At 41.1% G+C, this 17,251-nt stretch overlaps 1 long non-coding RNA gene across 1 annotated transcript; it reads right to left on the bottom strand.

The window, feature by feature from the left end:
* Positions 1 to 2,988: 2,988 nt before the first annotated feature.
* On the bottom strand, positions 2,989 to 4,892 carry LOC110369019. Its single transcript, XR_002428617.2, has 3 exons — positions 4,860 to 4,892; positions 4,431 to 4,514; positions 2,989 to 3,031 (listed from the first exon to the last, which is right to left on the bottom strand). It is a non-coding gene; the product is annotated as an uncharacterized LOC110369019 (long non-coding RNA).
* Between the last annotated feature and the right edge of the window lie 12,359 nt (positions 4,893 to 17,251).

Here is a 17,251-nt window from a genome sequence, read left to right as displayed (position 1 = left end):
GTTAAAGCCTGATGCTGCCATGACCATGGTTTACCATTGGGATTAGCTTCATCAAAAGGATGTCCGGTGTTATTTTTTTTTGGCTCACATATTAATTTGCATGCAGGCCAGAAAGTTTAATTTTGTTCCCATCTGAGCAGAGCACCTTGTTCTGATTGTTTACCATGTCTCCTACGTGACATTTAAGAAAACTTCAAACAGGACTTCATTTAACAATGAAGCCCCTTTTCCATTAAGACTATCTTACCTGATATTTTCACATCACCACATTCTCCCACCTGAGCTGTGGACCTGTGTAGCTCATTCAGAGTTACTTTGTGCCTCCTGGTCTGTTATCTTAGGTACGTAGATGGCCTTGTCTTTGTAGGTTTACAGTTGTGCCATACTCTTTCCATTTTTACATAATGGGTTAAGATGGGGAGATAGGCACCAGCAACCCCCGCGACCCCATGAGGGATTAAGCGGTTTGGAAAATGGATGGATGGATGGGTTAAGATGGGAGCGATAGATATTGTTTTCTAACCAAACTATATTGAACTTTTCTACACCTTTATCTTTATTCTTCATTCCTTAGTTTTCAGGAGGATATTTTTTTAAAGTACACAACCAAAAACACTTATTAGATTACTCTGATGGCAGCTGGTTGCAAAGGATTTTGTCTAGGGGTATTAAAGTAAAGGAGTAGAAAAGGTATAGACATGCCACCTTGAAACGTTTGTCTTAATGAAAGATTTTAGAAACCCTCTGCAATTTTCCTTCCATTTGAAATCTATATGCACAAACTTGTGTTGGCCTTTCACACAAAATCCCAATAAAATACATTAAAATATGTGCTTGTTTGGTGAAAAAGCGTGGGTGAAGACCAACAGGTTAAGGTTACCGTTCAAAGTGACGTCTAATAGGCAGGAATTAAGGAGGTACGCCATCATAATTGCAATCTAGGTAAGTCGAACCGAGCCTAATTAGTTACAAACAGCCTCTGTGTGCAGTGGCTCAGCTGCCTTCAAACGCAGACTGTGGCCTTTCTCCGCTGGCTTCTGATGTGCGCGCCCTCGGATGTGCCGTACAGGGAGAACGGCAAACAAGGTTTTTGATTAAACACGCCACTTCCCCCATGATCAAAAAAACGAAGCCCCTTTTGATATTGGACGATTTTCTTCCATTCCACATTACGGTATGAGATATAGGACAATGACGGCAAATGTAAACAGAGACAGAAAAGGAAGCTTTGAAGTTGTTAGTTAAGGTTTTCATGTGTCCTTTAGGAGTTTAGTTCAACTAGGTGCAGTCACTTTCTTCTGCTAAATGCTCGGCGCTACATCAGGGCGTGTGGTGAAAAATTCAATAAACTGGCACATTGCAGTCTTGAAATGATGTAAATTCAAAGTAAAGCTGACCTCGGAGAGCCAACCCTGTGAATGCGAAGTTAACAGCTGATGCCAAAACGAAAAGCATTCTGAGAAAACATCAAGGCTAAAGTTAGATTTCTTTAATTTTCACACAGAAATTCCTTCTGACACTAGAACTGAACGACAAAGGAATCTTTGTTCATGCTTTAGCTCTTCTCAGTCTTTTTCTTGGTAGTTTGGTAAGAGGCGAGGAAACAGACAACAAACCTTGGCTATCGGTGCTTAAACTCGTTTTGAACTTTGGTGAAGCCCACACCTTTGAAACCAGACGGCAACTTTTTCTGGCTTGAAATCAAACAGAACCACTTGTTCATTTCGTGCTGCTTTTGAAATATCCTACACACTTACTGGTAACCTCTTCCTGGGGAGGATGAAACTTTTAACGGATTGAAATATTCTCCCGCTAAAAGATTTAGAAATTACCTTTTCTGTTCTAAACTCACAAACCTAAACATGTGAAGTTAGCGGAATGTCACTGTCACCTTTAATGGAAAGTTTTTTTTGTCTGGTCAGATGAAATATAATAATATCTAGTATGTAGTACTAGGCAGAAAACACGGCACTGTAGCATAAAGGAAATGATTAGTATGCAGAAAACAGTTTTACAGGGTTTTACACTCACTGTTGCTGTCCTTACAAACAGCATCTGATAAATAAAGAACAGCAGCAAAAATCAACAAAAATGCAAACTGACCCTTGTATGGTGATGCAGTGTTCTGTGGTTTGAACCTGTTAACCATTTGGCAATTTTGTAAGCCCTCATCAAACAGAGAAAAGAAACATAATAGAGTCTGAGAGCAAGTTTGTCTTACAGGCTTACTTATAGCAACAGGAGAAATATTTACTGCAGAATGTTGCAGAAACACAAAAGCTGCCTAAACATAGCCCTTCAAACTGTGTAGTTGGAGATGGATATAAGGAATGTACTTCCTCTACATTCTTCTTCTGCAGCGACATGTGCTGTTTACAATGGGAACTATAGTGAATGCTGTGTATCTGAATCAGCCGTATAAAAGGCAAAAATGGTTCAACCTGAGACCAGAGCAGGCATACTGAAGGTCCAGCATAACCTCAGCTTTACATTGCATGTGATCATAAACTCTTTAACTTAAACTCCGAATAAAAATCTGGTGAGCTCCACCAGGAAAGGTAATCAGAGGTTCTTTCAGCAGGTCTGTTAACCAAAAATATGAGCAAAACAACACAGAAATGGTTCATCAGACAACAAAAAAAGAAATAAATCAACCTGCACACCTCAGTCCCCCAGACTGCAGAAGAGCTGAGGGATGAGCCAAAGGGAAGATCCAAAATGTTCAATTTTCCTGAAATTTGTAGTGTGGAATTATGTTACTGAAGAAAAAACATCAGTTTGATGTTTTTACTCAATGTTAAGCTAATATTGCAAAGGTTCCCTCTGCTGGAGCTGTTGTTGTGGAAGCATGCTGGGCTTCTGTGTTTCCAGGAAGTGGGATGTGTTGAGGTCGCACATTCTTGATTTCTCACTTGGAACGAAGCATCAGATGAAGCTTTTCATGGCAGTCTATTCAAGACACTGGTATCTGGTGTCTAAGAAGACCCTCACAAAGCCGCTGAAACACCTGTACATGTTGCTCACACTGAAACTGAAAAGACATGAAGCAGAATATAAAGCAATGCCTTGACTGGCCTTGAAGCTGTATCACACTCTATGGTTTCATAGAAATAAGAAGAGTTTCATCATCAGTGCTGATCTTGGATCAGATCTTTTTTTTTGTTTTATACATCAGGTGGAATATGACAGTGAGAGACGAGTCCAGATCATGAACTGTTGCAGAGTGGATACATCTCAGTCGGGATGTTTTTTTGGGTACCAGTGTGTCAAAATGTCCACTTCTAACGATGACTGGCTGCTCTGTGTCGCTCATTGTAAACGCAGGGCTTTGTGCCAAAGCCTTTGCCTGCGCCAGGATTTCAGGTCTCGGTGACATTTACAGTTTTAGTCACATCTTGGCAGCTTTGCTCATGCTGAGGCTCTCTCTGAGCAGGAAGTTTGGGGTTTGCTTGGTGTTAAATTAACACAGTCTGTCATCTCAGCTGGCCCAGAACTGAAATCTGATCCTACTGTACTGTACCTCTCTGCCTAATGCTGATAGATTGCGTTGCTTCCCAACCGCTGAAGACTTGCAAACCAATCATGAATCCCAGGACTGATGTTGAATCTCATGAATAAGATGTTGCACCTGGACATGATTCTTTTTTTTTTTTTTTTCCTTTTGAGGGAGCACAGAACTGCTGTCACCGGTTTACAGCCCCTTCTCTGTTGCTGGAAGTACGTTGAATTCTCTTTTTTCTTCTTCTTATTTTTTAAATAGTGCTTGTTGTTGCAGCGCTCCCTATCCAAATTACCTCCAGTTTCATCACCTTGTAGAAGTCGAGGCATTTCCCATCAATAGTGTCAGCTGCAAATGCACTGTCGCTCGATCTTTTAGCTTTCTCAGCACTGTAACGCTTGTTTCCCCATCTTGCCCTTGACAGAGGAGCTTGTCACCCTCACACAGTAATTATACCAGAGCTGACATCTCTTCTTTCCATTGAATTATTGAGAAGGAGGAGAGGAAACAAGATCCTGTGTAGGGAGACACAGCTCTATGGCCTTAGGGTGAAAATCCAAAATGGACACTGTTTTGAGCAGAAAGGGACCTACATATGACACTGTTCAGTCTTTGACTTGCAGTTGGCTTTGTTGAACTGAAAAGACTTTAGTTTTAAATTAACATTAATCATAGACGCAGCTGCCTGCTTGTTTCTTTCCCTACCTACCTCCCCCTTCCTTCCTTTGGTGCTGATTTTTCTGAGGGTACAGCTGTTTATGTTGTGATGCTTTCCAATCTGCAAACCATCATCTTATATAGCCCCATTATTGGGGGACCAGCAGGGCTTCCATTTGGTGCCAGATTGTCTGTCTTGGTTGCAGTAAAACCAGCACTCCCTGTGAAATTTAGTTGCACAGCCTTTGTAGCCTTGTGTCTTATAACGAGTTACCTGGAGCTTGACTTCTGTCTCCACAGGAGCAATCTCTGACTGTGATGCTCCACAACAATATCAGCTTCGGATCAGTCAACAGTCCTTGAAAGGGTGAAAAAAAGCACGTTTGTCCTAAAGTCAAACTCAGATATCATTGTATTCCTTCTGAAAAAGTTAAGCTCTACTGAAAAAAAAAAAAAAACATTCCTCCAGCCCCTAACTGTAAACTCTGAATTCGTCATCCAACCTAACTGCAATTCAAACATAACAATAAATGTCTCTGTTAAAGTAACTTGTGAGCTGTAGTGCTTTATGGATGATAGCAACTAGGCATGGGTCAGTTGGGGGTTTCGCATACTGAGCTTTTAAAAAACATTATGGTTGCTTAAAGGAGCTATAAGTAAGATATTTACTGTAAAATCCACCTAAATAATTTACACTTCTCACCCAGGATAAATAAACAATCGGTCCTCTCCATCCACAATGTATTAGTCATGTTTTTCTTCTTTCAAACCTAGAGGTAATGTCCGGAGCTATTTCAGTTCACATTGTATTTCGTGTTTACTTCCTGGTTCCTCAGCCAATCATATGAAAGTTCCCAAAACAGAGTGCAGGATTTGGTATTTTATCTTGGCAGAAGAGCAGCAGCCTGCAAATATGGAAGCCAGTAAGAGAAGAGGACCAGAAATAGAACAAAATACAACATCACATACCTGTCCTGTGGAAGTAAAAATCCAGTGGCATTTCCCAGCATCAACGGACCGTTGAGTAAATGGCTCTTCATGACCTCTGCCTTTTAATTTGGTATTAGAAACCAAAGGTTACTATGTTTCAAGAAAAATATGGTGGCTTGCAAAATTTCCTGCTGGAGTTTCCGCTCTTCTTCCTTCCACTCAACTTTCCAGTATTGTGCTTGGATACAGCACTCCATGAATGGCCAGCTTCTTTAGCAACAGCCTTTTGTAGCTCACCAACCCTCCATTTAGAGTCATAAATCTTCCCCACGATTGTGTACACCATAGTATAACATTTCTGTAGTAAAAATAGATTTTTTAAATCCATCCATCCATTTTCCAAACCGCTTAATCCCTCATGGGGTCACAGGGGTTGCTGGTGCCTATCTCCAGCGTTCACCGGGCGAGAGGCAGGGTACACCCTGGACAGGTCGCCAGTCTGTCGCAGGGCAACACAGAGAGACAAACAGGACAAACAACCATTCACACCTAAGGACAATTTGGAGAAGCCAATTAATCTAACAGTCATGTTTTTGGACTGTGGGAGGAAGCCGGAGTACCTGGAGAGAACCCACGCATGCAGAGGGAGAACATGCAAACTCCATGCAGAAAGACCCAGGGGTGTACTCGAACCCAGGACCTTCTTGCTGCAAGGCAACAGCGCTACCCACTGCGCCACTGTGCAGCCCTAGAAAAATAGAAAATTGTGTTTTAATAATTTAAGCCATTTATATCTAAATAGACACATTTAAACACTTGATATATATCACTCTTTGTGCAACGAATCTGCATGGTGTCAGTTTGTGAACTAAATTACTGAAATAATGTAACGTTTCTGTGATGTTCCAATTTATTTAGATTCATTTAGATGCACCACAAAATACACAGGAACCAGAATCAGCTGAGACACAGAGTCTCAGGAAACTATTACATTAATGTTAGCAAACAGCTTTGCAAAGCTGCCCATTTTGCCGCCTGGGTTTAATTCAAAGATGAGGGCCTTTTTCGCTTTTCAATTCTTCATTAAATAACACAAGGTCATTGTGTGTCTATAGAACCTCTTGCAAAGTGGTGGATTTGCCCTTCTGCTAACCCACAGCCGCTTGCATGCCAGACCTGTGGGAAGGAATGAAGACAAAAATAATTCTGGCTTGAATGAAACCCTCCTGCAAAGAAAATTGTTTAATAATTAAATGTACTCCGTGAAAGGCATTTCATTACCCACGGTTTGCAGAGAAAAACCTTTTACCTTGTTCCTGTTCCCAGACAACCCCTGGACTGCTTAGTTACCATGGCATCATGGGGGTTGTAATTCAAACACCACTGTCCTTTATCCTTCCCCCTCTCTGTATGCGAATTATTATTCGATTTCACATTTAGAGTGAAGGCTCTATCTTTTAAGATGTTGGCAGAAAGGAGACTGCTACACTGAATCAACAAGTGGTCGCATGCTTTACAGGGGGGGAAACAGTGGGTCAAGAAAGGACATTTATGGAGGCTTAACCCAAATATCGATTTTTTTTTTAATAAGACTGTAATTAAGATTCCTAAAAAAAAAAAAAAAAAAATTTAGAGCATGCATAAAGCCAAGGTCAAGCTTTAATTTATGAATTTTCCTCTAACACATCTTATATTCCAGCTAAGGATTTTACAAAATTTTACTGTTCAATGATGGAATCTCGGAGGTCTGTGCTCAAGAGTTTGATGTATTTTGTTTTTGGTGATTTTTCTTTTCTTTTTTTTTTTACACAAACACACACACACACACTCACACAAACAGTATTTACTTCTCAGCTTTTCACTCCGAGCTGTCCTCCACTCAGGAAATTATTAGAGAGAGAAGAAGAGACGTGCAGGAGAAGCATAGGATAGGTGGCCTCAGTTCAGTGCTTCCATCTCCAACCCCGACGGAGCAGTGAATGGTCCTCACTCACAGCTGTCCTGGACTTAGTCAGCCAAGCACACCTCGGTCCTGCAAAACAACACAATATGCTAGGATGCTAAGACGCGTCCCGCAATGCAATTTTCTTCCAGAGCTAGACAGGAGCTAGGGGGGCTATTTAAATGCAAAACAACGCGACCTGTTGCTGTGACTCCAGACAGCTTCCCGGTGACTACCTGGCTGGATCAGTAACAAGGGAGAGTAGGGAAGCAGAAATGGAAATCCCTCTGTGCTTCCAGACAGAATGTGAATACACCTTAGAGTTAAAATAACAAGTGCGTTAATAGCTTGTTGGTAGTAATTCAGCAAATATCGGATTTTCACCAGGGTTGATGGGATTCGATGTTCTTAAGATTTCTCAAGAACTCAGGTATAAGTGTAGATGACCATCAGGGTGAAAGGTTTTAAAATAATACATATAACAACTCTCCCCCTCCAAATGCACAGTAATCCTTGAAGTTATAATGCAACTTTTAAGCGAACTACAGATAACTAGAGAGAGATGTCTTGTAAACAAATCAAGGCCACAACAACAATATGTATATTGAGAGGATATCATGTTAAAGCTTTCCTCTCACATATTTTATTTTACAACTCAAATATAAATAAAGAAGAACTAATTATAGGACCAAATATCAAACTGTTTTTCAAACGTTTGGAAAAATGTATGTAGGCTATGGCAAAGAAAAAAATATTTAATCACATTTTGAGCAGGATGAGTAAAAAAATTGCATTTATTGTGGTGGATTTCTGCTCACTGCTAATTTAAGATTAGAATATTACATCAGACCAGTACAAAAATATTTTATTATGCAGTGGGACTGACGGATTTTAGGGTACACAAGCTCTTGTTGAATGCAAGTAGGCTTGATGCAAGCAGACGAGACAAAGCAAATAAATGACACTACGCAGCTTTCTTACATAATTAATTACTTTGATAAAACAACTTTTTATAGACAGGTCTTGTCTGCATTTTTAAGGGCATTTTAATAAAACTTCACCCTTAAGGAGCAAAAACACCAACGCTTAGAGCTAAATCATAAAGCCTGTCATGCTGCAGCTGTGATTTACACTCATTCAGTAACTGAGCAGTAAGCAGCAAAGTGCCTTTCTATATCCTGAACAATAAAACATAAAACTGGCTTTCAGAGAGTTTTCTTTGATACGCTATTGCTTTATAATTGACTGAATATTCAATGCTGCTGCAAACTAGCACAAGCTTCATTTATGGACGTTAACTGTAATGACAGTGATGTAGCTGCACAGCTCAGTTCCTAGGACTTGACATGTGTAGGAGGTAATAAAAAAGCATGTAAGAGGTACGTAAAGTCCCATTACAGTAGCACTGTGAGATAGGATACCTTTGGCGAAGGCAATAGTGTCTTTAACTGTCTTTAAATGGACAGAACCTACAAGAAAGGAGGGCATTAAAACACGTGGCACACTGCTTTTTGAGTTCCTCGTCCAAGATAAGTCTTTATCCAAGTCAGGCAGAGTAGCGCTACCAGCAGACCTCCAGTTGGGAAACGTTCTTCAATATCCTATTATTAAATTAATCAAATTTGATCAATGCAGGGACCTGAAAACAGACTCTTGCTTTTGATATACAAAAACCAGAAAGCCCTCGAAAGCCACCCAGGTAGCTCATACTGATGCAGCTTCCCTGCAAAAAACCTCAAAGCAAATTGACAAAAGCCTTTCCCAGATCCACAAAACACATATGCATTGAAGCGCCAAAACCTTCTTCCCAATTCCACGAGGGTAAAAAAAATAAATATGGAAGGGTAACTCGAACATTCTAACTCATCATCTGAACTAAAAAAAAAAAAAAAAACTGCAGTGAGTTGTTTGCATCACAAGATGCAAATCCTGAAATCCTATTTAGGCAAAGCAGACAATAAATCAAGATGTGTCTCTGCTGTTAAATGCCTCATAATTCCTTTGTCTCGGCTCAGGCAGAGAAACGCAAGCCCAGAAAGTTCCACTGCTTCACACGTACTTATCTGGTGACCTTGTGAGTGCAGTAAAGATATCTCCGTTTTACAAAGCTAATTGGTCGACATGTCAGAGGATATTTAGCAGCTTAGTAAATCACATGTGTCCATTGATTTTCCCCCGTCCGCCGCCTTGATCAGACATTGTATTGCCTAATCCAGTCAACAACTCCATTGTTGCGAATCCTCAATGGAGTCCTGGGGAAAAGGAGGAGAGGAAGACAAAGCAAGTCAAGGAGATGGAAAGTGAGAACAGAGAAGTGATTAAGATGCACTTGGGATGCAGGGTAAATTGTAGGGTCAGTGTAAAGAAGGATCATACAACAGTACAGATGATATCCGATAGATCTGGAAGTAGAGGCGAGCACATGCAGGGGTTTAGAGCTTCCCTCCTCCTGCGTATAGACAGGAGCTTGCCATGCCTTCACATGTTTCTGTGTTGTCCTGTTTGTGCTGATGCCGAGCTGCTGTGCCAGCTCAAGCATCAACACAAACGGTAGCGCCGTGGCATCTGCTGTCAGCTTTAAGCTTGACTTCCTCCAGCTCTAATCAGAGAAGGCTCTCCATTTTGAATGTTGAAATGCTCTTTAGAGGCGCTTGCACGTGACAAATAGCGACACAAGCCATTAGTCTCTCTGGAAACAACCTGTACTCACCTTTTTACAGTCACTGTGTACGCTTTTATTTTTGCACGGCTTGAAGACCAGTATACTCTTTTTGATCTGCCAGTGCCGTTGCTATAGAAACAATGTTTGTCCAGTTATACAAATACTGACACATATCAGTATTATATATATATATATATATATATATATATATATATATATATATATGTGTATGTATGTAGTAACCTTGGCTGACTTGCTGAATTTGGCAATCTTCAGACCGTTCTGCGTCGTGATTTGCTTCAGCCAAGAGTTTTTTTTAATGATGGTGTTGCATTAGTTTGCTAAGGTACATCCTGTTGGACACACACACACACACACACACACACACACACACACACACACACACACACACACACACACACGCACACACACAGTAATCTCAGTAATAAAACGACATACATTCAAAGACCTTCAGCACTACAACCACCAAAGAAAACCGTGTCACCGTTAGTTTCAAAACACCCAGTCTGTTTTTACATGACAAGACATTCATCTGAAGATTAAAGCTCTTTCTTCTTTCCATTGGCATAGGACAGATCCTTAAAGGAAGCTGCAGTAAATTGGAAAACAAATACAGCATGCACGAAAAGTGCTCTGATCCGTTCTACGGCGAAGAAACTGTTTTTCAACAAAGCTTTATCCAAATCACAGGCATAAAGTCAACTCGTTTTTAACTCAAAACTACAAAAATGAGTCAATGAATCTAGCCGTTCTAGCAACAAATTGAAAATAGTGAAATCCAAATGAGCTGTCCTCTAAGGGGATTTAAGGATAGAGGCTGGTACAATGCCTTGCAAAAGTATCAATACCCCCTAAACCATTTCAAATTCTGTCAAATAATGACCACAAATTGTATTGAGATTTCCACTGTCATGATGTGGCATGATCTGTTTTACTTACCTTCATGCACCGCACCTGCGCACCTGCCTCATAGCTCCTCTCCATTCAAGCTTATTCCACGCACCTGTTTCCCTCTCCTTAAGCTCACTACAGACAGCAGGACAGCGGCAGACTATTGAAAGGTTTTTGCAAATAGATGAGTAGCGTAACTTTTCACGCCTGCTTACCGCATTTTGACCTTGTTTCTCGTTTCTTGGGATTTCCCTGCCTTGCCTTGATGGACAGCAAGTTTCTGATTTCTGGACCCTGACCTGGATTTGTACAACAACCGACGTGGATAGCCTACCCCCTGGGTCTGTCTGCGTATCTCTGCTCATCCGTGCATGACTCAAGATTGTTCCCTGGATCTTTAATATCAAACCTCAGCCATTCTGCCTGACACGTTTGCAGTGAGAAAGCCTGCGCTCATCATTGTCAGGTTTCCAGTTTGCTCCTGCAGAGGTTCTCTGCCTCCAACTAGGCCACCGTCTTTTAATAATCAGTGTTGGGCAGGTTACTTAAAAAGTAGTTCATTAACTGAGTTACTAACTCAATTACTGCACTATCAAAGTAACTAGTTACTAGGTAAGTTACTATGCAGTTACTTTTTACTGTCTAAAATGTCAATGAATTTGGATTACTTTCTTGTTATTGGAATTTAAAATACAACCAAGTTCAATTATCAAAACCCCGTTTCACACTTACAACCTGCCGAGTTCTCTATGTGGATAAAAAAATAGATAAAAAATGACAAATCTAATTACTTGTGGTTTTCTTATTGCCACTCTTCCAGGAAAGTCTTATTCCACAACTAATGTCAACTGATTCTCCCGTCTGTAGCTCTTCCAGAGCTACTATTATGCCGCTTGTTTGCTTCTCTGAGTAATGCTCTCCTTCTCCAGCCTGTCACTTTAGGTGGATGGCCATGTCTTGGTATGTTTGCAGTTGTGCCATTCTCCAACTTCAGATGATGGATTGATCAGTTCTGTGAGATATCTAAAGTTTGGCAGATTGTTTTCTAACCTGACCCTGATTTAAACTTTTGTGCAACTTTCTCTTTCACCTGTCTACCTTGGTTGCCATGATCCTAGTTGCTTGCTACTGTTCTCCAATAAACCACGGGGGAATTCATAGAAGAGCTGGGTTTATTCTAAGTTTAAATTACACACAGGTGGACTTAATGAATTAACTAGCTGATTTCTGAAAGTAACCTTGTTGGTCAGAATTTTATTTAAGGATGTTAGTGTAAAAGGGGTTGAAAAAATGACACACTTTTCAGAATTTCCTTTGGAAAATAATAAAAATTAAGAAAAATATATTTTTTTTCCACTTCACAATTATCCACCACCCTATGTTGTTTCTGTCAACGAACATTCCAAGAAAACACCTTGAAGTTTCTGGCTATAACTCAACACAATGTGAAAAAGTATTAACAAAAACTATTAATAATAGTGTAAGGACACTGAATTTGCATCCATATGTTTAGTTTAAAAGTAACTGTCCAACTGTGTGGCTTACAGTGTCCTGTTATTTGTTGTGGCTGTTTCACACATAAAAGTTTTTTCTGACATGGTGTCCATGGTGTGAAAAAAAATGGGCTAGATAAGATGGAAGGCATGAATCTGCTAATGGGTCCATCTCTTATAATCTAGAGAGGAAAATGTATTGCCGCTGTTACAGCAACATTACAAAGGTATATTTATTAACAAATGTAAAATTAATATTTAAAACGTATTTGAGTACATGTATCACATGATGTACAGGTCTTTACGGTTCAGAAAAGTTAAAAGTGTACAATTGTACATAACATAATTTGGACTTCTTAAGGGTTCCTTATAAATGAGATTGGGTGAATTACCAATAAATGAAGGAATCAGAATTCAACTGCTTTAGGTGGAAAATTAAACTTTTTAGCCACATTTTTGCTTGTCTAACAACTCAAATCTGCAGGGAATTACAACTCCACCTGCAAAGGCTCTTCACATAAAGCCAACTCCCCCACAGCGCTGATACCACTGATAATCACAGCTTGGCTCATTGTTTACCTTCAGGCTGACCCCACTGAACTTACCCCGATACCTGCTGGTGCAGCATTTCAGCATCTTCTCACACCAGCTCGCTGTTCTCTCTCACTAAGCAGGGTTTGGTATGCGGGATTGCTGGCGCTTTCAAGTGCCCAGCAGCATATCATTGCTGCTGTGTCTTCCTCTGCTCACCATGCTGTGTGTGAGAGGTCCAGCAGGCTAAAGGTGCATCGGTTGTCAACGCTTTCTGAGCTGGGATACACTTGACTCCTTGCTCTATTTTGGAACCTTTATTATGTGTGTATTCGACATGTGTTAAGCAGAGCCCAACCCTTAGACAGAAAGAGGCACAACATGCATCACAACAAAGAAAACATTCAAGATTTAGACTAGTTTTCAATCTACAAAACAAATGTGAAGGAGTTGCCGAATGTACTTGGCTGATAAATGATATACCTTCAAGAAGGCATGAATGTGACTTAATAACATATATGCAAGCTAAACTGCTCTCTCAACATTTGTGGTTGAAAATACTCTTAAGTACGCTTAAACAATGCACCCTCAAGGGTTGCATCACAAAGGGGATTCAGTGTAAAACTTTTGCCAAATTTACCATGCGAGTCAATAACATGATCTTTATGCCCGATTGGTTGGGACTCGGGTTAACCGATAGGGTACCAGTGGTAATTTGGCTACATTTGATCAGCAAAGAAGAAGAAAAAGAGGAGGACAATGTGTCCGTAGGCAGAAAAAGAGAGGGAATGGCCATAGCCAAAGACTACGAGTAGGAACTTTGAATTATGGGACCATGACATGAAAAGCTGGACATGATGCAGAAGAGGAAGGTGGACATACTGTGTGCTTAACATACTTCTCTGCTACTCCAGACTTCATCATACAACAGAGCCGCATATAGTCAAAATCTATACCACTGTCTCTCCTGGTCACATCCTTAGCTATCGCTGCCTTCACTTTACGCTGCATCTCTCTGTACTCATGGTGACTTTCTTCAGGCCTCAGCATCCCACTTCTTCTTAGCTGATCTCTTTCTCCAAACACACTGCTGTACATTCTCGTTCCACTACCAAGTCTCCTTGTCAACTTTCAGAAGACATATGAATACTTTCCTACCTGTGTCCCTGATTCTCTGACTCTAATTCTCTGATCCACCATTGAGTTCCTTCAAGATTACATTGTCTACAAAATATATAATCCACCTTTGTGGAAAAGAAAGCTGACTTTTAACAGGAAGAAACCTCCAGCACAACCTGGCTCAGTGCAAGAGGCCGACTGACTATGTGTTTGACAAGACAAAGCAGACAGAAAAAACAACAACAAAAGTACTGATCCTGATACTTCTGTGTCAAAGAAAAAGCAAAGAGTTAATGGCAAAAGTGTAGTTGGAGTTTGTGTGGAGATGAAAAATGAAGGAAAATCCTGCTAGGGAACCTGTTAGAGGTTGTAAAAGACTTGAGCCCGGGGCCAAAGGTTTACCTTCTAGTCAAACAGGCCCTAAACGTGTACAGCCAATACTACGATGAAATGGTTCAGATGCCTAAATACTTTCATGTCGGACTAGTCCAGTCGAAGCCCAGACCTACATCCATTTTTAAATCTTTGCCAAATCCCCACAATTTGTTGCTGGGATTGGCACAGTATTGACTCCATGTCACTGAATACACTTTACCTTTTAGATTTGTGTTTGTAAAAAGATTTCAGCGGCATGTATTCTTTTCCTCCCACTTCACTTTAATTTGCTACTTTTTGCTGCTTAAGCAAATACATTCTCAATAATATACGATAGAGTTTGTGGTTGCAACATGAAAAAATGTGAACAAGTTCACAAGGCATCATAAACAAAGGCTACGGGCATTCTCCGTGTTGTAATCCAAACTATTGCTCACACCTGCAGCTTAATCTTTTTGACACGACAAAGGGTATCCAAATGTGCTGCAATGTACCATACTTTTAAGAGCTAGTATCTTAGCTTTCATAGTGGCGTGACATCATCAACACAACATTTAAATTGACAGCATGAGGTGTTAAAGTATGGAGTGTTGCTGTGTTTAGAGGTGGTGGAGAGAAAGGTGCAAAGACACACTTCTGGCTCAGCTCTAGTTCTTATTAAGGTTAAAGATTGGCTAAGGAAATGCTTTATCTACCTAAAACTAGGGTCTGAGGGTGTGTTTGTGAGACTGAAACTGAGCTACTTAGACCCACATTTTAGCTGACAGTCAGAGCGTCATGGTGCGAAAATTTACCTGCTGTCAAAGTGAAATTCTTTTGAACTGGCATTATTAGCAACGACCAGGGCCCCACTTGTTCCACCATAAAACCCTACTTTAAAGATGCTCTAAAAACCAGGCTGCTTCACTTATTTCTACAAACTTAGACCCCTGCTGCTCCCATCCATTTGTTCCGTTTTTTCCTAATAAAAGTGAAGGCAGTTCAGAGGCAAAGGCAAATCATTCGACTCTGCATGTGTCCTTTGAGATAAGGCGCCATGTTCATACCAGAAATTTCTTGTCTTTAGAAGGGTAGAAACAGAGAGGAAGAGGGAGTGAAGACGAACAAAAAAAAAAAAGCTCTCAGAAGTGCATAGCGTACAGCGCCACGTGCTTAATTTTAAAGCCGGAGGATAGATTGCCTGAAATTATTTATGTTTCACTTTAGTTGTCACAAACATATACGCTGGACACATTTGTATACAATTAACAATGCTTTCAGATTTCCTCGTACCGCGGGTTATGTCTATAAAATCAATGCCCTGGCTCTGTGATGAGTTCGCCTTTGATGACCCTCTCTGTTTGATCTCTGCAATATATTTTCCTGTACAACAAAAAGCCACAGACGTGATTGATAATGCATGCATTCTCTGCCGGCTGCTGGGGTGCCGCTTTGATCTCCAGCTACACAGAACGAATGCAGTTGATAAAATGTAGGCCAGCCCTCATTCTGCTGGGTTAAGGGGAAACTTGTGACGCTCGAAACAAATGGCGAAACCTCGCAGTTGAATCGTACACAGAAACACACACACACACACACACACACACACACACACACACACACACACACACACACACACGTGCAAAGCTCTATCGTTTCCCTCTATCGCTCTGCTTCCGTTTGCACGGCCTGTATTTCACCCGAGTGAAATCACACCGACAACCTCCTGATTCTGCAGGAGGGCTAAGAGACAGCATGCGTTTGAGTGTCGGCTGCAGACGCCTCCTCGTGTACAGGCTGTATAGAGACTGGAGTTCCCTGACAGCTTCGGCCTTTCCATGCTGGGGCTTCAGCTCTGAGCAGTTCCTGGCACACACAGAAAATCAAACATCCTCAATACGCTTCCTTTGTGTCTCCCTCCTCTTTTCTTCTCTCTCTCTGCCTCTCTCTCTTGCAGCGCAGCTAGAACATGCATGTATTATTCATTTAGCAACTAGCCAGATGTAGGGCCTTGTCAAGAACTGAACCCACTACAGCGGTGAGCAGAGGACAGCAGAAAGCCTCTGACAAGGGGGGGGGGGGGAAGAAGAAGAAGAAGAAACGAGAAAGAGAAAGGGACGACGTTGAAAGATGGAGAGATGTGTTATCTGGCTGGTTCTCTGTGGATAAACAGCTGACATTACGCCAGAGCGGAGCAATGGAACAAACCTCGTATGTCTCTGCGAGGAGAGACTGCGCTCCGTACTCTCTTTTTCCCCGCAGGGAGTTGAGCTGACAACCTTCCTCTTCTCTCCTTTAAAGCCGGTGGAAATTGTCTTTGAAGTGGTGGGCAACCTCTTGCCTCACAGTGCTGTCACCGAGGCTAAACCAAAGCAGAATATTTAAACTCACAGCCGCCGCAGATCGGCCGCCGTTCTACCCCGTGTGGCCAATATTAAATAGCGATCTGACTGGTGTTTTCTCCTCTCTCTCAGGCTGTCGTTTACGAAGAGGTGTTGGTGATGGGAATAGTTGTAACATTCATTTAGAACGAGTCACTGCGGGGGGAGAATGAAAGGATGGACAGGAGATCAGAGGAGGGGGGAGATTAGATAAAACAGGGTTTTACTTAAAGGTTCAGACTTTCGAACTTGCAAATATTTTCCCCTCATATCTTTCTTAAGATTTGACATCTTTTTAATGAGATCCGACAGAAAGTGCAGGAGCGGCCGAGTAGCAATGTGCCGCACACTGCCAGCCAAAAAGCTCAGAAAGGAGACTGCACCTTTTCAGAGAAAATGAACTTGGAAATGATTTTGGGTCCTCATTTTTATATTATTACATTAATGCTTTTTGATACAACAGGTATACTGACTTCTTATACACAGGTCTTCTTGGTTTAAGTACAAATTATCCAGAAGACAGACATCTGCCCTGTTGGTTATTTAAAAATTATTTACATGTGGGACTATCTGTGTTGTTCAGCTGAGAGCAACAGAGTACCCAGGACTTGATGATGAAATAGATCCTCCTCCATCATAGAGTCATGTCAAGTCAAGTTTATTTGTTTAGCACATTTCAGCAGCAAGGCGGTTCAAACTGCTTTAAGTCATGAAACATCATAAACACATCAAAACGGTCACCGGTGGTGAGATCATTAACAAACATTACAT

This window comes from Fundulus heteroclitus, chromosome 20, assembly GCF_011125445.2.
Source record: "Fundulus heteroclitus isolate FHET01 chromosome 20, MU-UCD_Fhet_4.1, whole genome shotgun sequence".
Taxonomy (NCBI): Eukaryota; Metazoa; Chordata; class Actinopteri; order Cyprinodontiformes; family Fundulidae; genus Fundulus; species Fundulus heteroclitus.
This window is presented reverse-complemented; position numbering and strand designations above follow the sequence as displayed.